The sequence below is a fragment of the Sorghum bicolor genome, chromosome 7 (assembly GCF_000003195.3).
Source record: "Sorghum bicolor cultivar BTx623 chromosome 7, Sorghum_bicolor_NCBIv3, whole genome shotgun sequence".
Classification (NCBI taxonomy): Eukaryota; Viridiplantae; Streptophyta; class Magnoliopsida; order Poales; family Poaceae; genus Sorghum; species Sorghum bicolor.
In genome coordinates this window covers 56,749,322-56,752,782 of record NC_012876.2, presented here as the reverse complement: position 1 = coordinate 56,752,782, position 3,461 = coordinate 56,749,322, and the positions used below count along the sequence as shown (strand labels likewise).

At 40.2% G+C, this 3,461-nt stretch overlaps 1 pseudogene; it reads left to right on the top strand.

The window, feature by feature from the left end:
* On the top strand, positions 1,446-3,205 carry LOC110437298 (annotated as a pseudogene).

Sequence of the window (3,461 nt, the reverse complement as noted above, 5' to 3'; positions counted from 1 at the left end):
CATGTGTCTAAAGATTCGATGTGACGGAAAATCTTGAAAAGTTTTTAGATTTTGGGTGGAAGTAAACAAGGCCTTTGTGTAATTGAAGTTTTTAGGTGGCATCTGGCACAGCGACGGAGCAAGCAGCCGGGCTTTAGCTTGGCCTAACAATCCTGAGCACATAGCGCCCCACCTAAGCCTCACCTTGATTTTTTATGTTTAATTATATAGATTGGGAAGGGCCGACAATTATTAGAGATAAAAAGAATACTTAATGTTTATTGGGCCAACAAAGACTGAAGCCTAATCCTGGAAAGTGGAAACATCTCCCTATAACACACCCCTGCAGCCCGATGTTCTCATCCCCACGCTGCTCATCCAGTATCCCCATCGCATTCGACTCGCGGACGGCGCGGCCGTGGCTCTACGGGCGACGGGGCGAGCGGTGCGGCCGCGGCTTTGTGGGCGGGCGCCGGCTTAAGCCTCATCGGACCCGCGGCGGCGGCTTCGCACGAGACGTGGACGACGCGGCCGTGGCTCTACGGCCGGACGGCGCGACCGCGGCTCTGCGGGCGGACAGCGCCGTGAAGCTTTTGGGGCTGGGTAGGGCAGCAAGCCGGCAGCCAGCAGGAGCAGCCGAGCAGGCGGCAGGAACCAGCCAGCAGGCAGAGGTGATTTCTTATTTTCTTAACTGTAACATTGAATACGATGTGTGTGTGAGTGAATGTTTGATTTATGATACGATTTGATTTTTTAGATTATCACTCATCAGCATGTCGAAAAGAACTTTGACTTTGAACAATTACTTTTCAAGTTCAAGTGGCAGCGGCTCAACTGCACATACTAATGAGAGTAGAAGTCAACCAAACCCAAAGAAACCGAGGGAAGAGTTGAGTCATTCAAACCTAATTGCTGACCCTGGACAACACAAACCAATTGCTTCTTATGATCCAGCAATTAGAGACCAATTAAAGAGAGTGTATGCTTTGAGTGGTCCAACCCAACCTCATGAATTTCGATTTCCTTCTAAATGTATGGTTGGTCAATGGAGATCATTTCAAAAGATTTGGTTTGACGAATTTGATTGGCTAGAGTATAGTGAGTCCAAGGATGCTGCTTATTGCTTATATTGCTATCTTTTCTTTAATTCGGGGAAGATAGAAAATTTTGGAAGTTCTATCTTTGCTCATCAAGGTTATCAAAATTGGAAGAATGCTAAGGATACTTTTCATAAGCATAGTGCTTCGAAGACTCATACAGAGGCCAGACTGAAGTGTGATGATTTTATGAACCAAAGGACAAGTGTGGGTCAAAGAATAGTTGAGGTAAGCACGGAGGAAGAAAAACGATATGAGATTCGCCTGACATCATCTTTAGATGTTGCAAGATTTCTCATATATCAAGGGCAACCTTTTCGTGGAGATGATGAGAGTTCTACTTCCCTCAACAAGGGTATGTTTAGAGAGATGGTTGATTGGTATAAGGATAAGGTAGATATAGTCAATGATGCATATGAAAAAGGTTCTAAAAATTGCCAGATGATATCTCCTGATATACAAAAGGATCTTGCAAAAGCTTGTGCTAAGGAAGTCACAGCTGTCAGTATGGATGAGATCCTTGGTAGAAAATTCTTAGTGCTTATTGATGAGTCTCGGGATGTATCAATAAAAGAGCAAATGACAGTGATTCTAAGGTTAGTATTCCACAGTTGTAATTTTGTTCATAGATTTTATTATAATTATTTCTGCAATTATACTAACACATAAATAAATATACTGTGTAGGTTTGTGAATGATAAAGGGCAAGTGGTGGAGAGATTTCTTGGGCTTCAGTATGTTCAGAATTGTACAACTATTGCATTGAAAGAGGCTTTGGTCAGTATGCTTTCAAGTCACAATTTGTCTATCTCTATGCTTCGTGGGCAAGGGTATGATGGAGCCTCTAATATGAGAGGTGAATTTAATGGGGTCCAAAAACTGATCCGTGATGAAAATCCTTATGCTAATTTCTATGTGCATTGTTTTGCCCATCAATTGCAACTAGTGGTGGTTGCTGTTTCAACTTCTAGTGCAGATATTGCAGATTTCTTTAACTATGTTCCTTTAATAGTCACCAATGTGGGTGCATCTTGTATGAGAAAAGATGCGTTGCTTGCAAAGCATCAAGATGTGTTGCTAGAAAAGATTGAGAAGGGCGAGATTATGACTGGAAGAGGTTTAAATCAAGAAAGTCGCCTAGCTAGGCCAGGAGATACTAGATGGGGTTCACATCTTAAAACTTTGCTTCGCATTTTGGTGATGTGGGAGGCTATCATAGATGTGCTTGAGATAGTGAAGAAAGATTCTATTAAACTAAGAAATAACGGTGGAGCTTTAGGTTTAATTGAAAAAATAGAGAGCTTTGGTTTTGTGTTCATCCTGCATTTGATGATACAATTGTTGAGCATGACAGATATTTTATCACAAGCTTTGCAAAAGAAGGATCAAGACATAGTTGAAGCAATGCATTTGATCTCAGATGTGAAAGATAGCTTGTAGGATATGAGGGAAAATGGATGGGAGCCATTACTCAAAAGAGTGATAACATTCTGTGAGAAGAATGAGATTGAAGTGCCGGATATGGATAAGGAAATAAATGTTAGAGGGACATCTAGAAGAAGGAAGCAAAAGGTAACAAGCATGCATTACATCATGTTGAACTTTTTTTGGTCGCCATTGATGCCCTCTTGACTGAGATGAATCACCGGTTTAGTGAAACTAGTTCAGAGTTATTAGTATGTATGGTTGCTTTTAACCCAAGGAACTCCTCTAATTTTGATGTGGACAAACTTGTGAGGCTTGCTGAAATTTATGCCGATGATTTTGATATTGGTGAACTTGCTGTTTTGCCAAATCATCTTACACAGTTTGTCAACCGTGCTAGAAGAACTCCAGACTTTCTTGGATGCACTGAGCTTGGAAAAGTTGCTGAAATTATGGTCAAGACTAAAATGCATACATCTTATAAATTGGTTTATCGTCTCATTGAGCTAATCTTGATACTACCGGTGGCAACAGCTTCAGTTGAGAGAATATTTTCAGCCTTCAACATTATAAAGATAGATTTACGCAATAAAATGGGTGATGAATGGCTCAATGACTTGATGATATGTTATACTGAGAAGGAGATATTTAGAAAGATTGATAATGAAAAGATCAAAAAGCGGTTTCAAGAGATGAAAAAGTGACGTATGTTATTGCCTAGAAAAGTAGTGGTACGCTCTATTCTTCTCTTCTAAATTTATAATTTGGAGGTCCATATATGTATGACTAATAATTATGTCTATTTGCGTAGGTTGCAGCTTCGGAGGAATAATGTGGGGCAAGTGCTGTTATTAGTTTTGCAATTGGTCCTTTCGGTATTTATGAACTTCATCTTTTTTTTCATGACATATTTTGTAAATTTTTGTTGTTGGTCGACGTTTTCAATATAAAATTGATTTA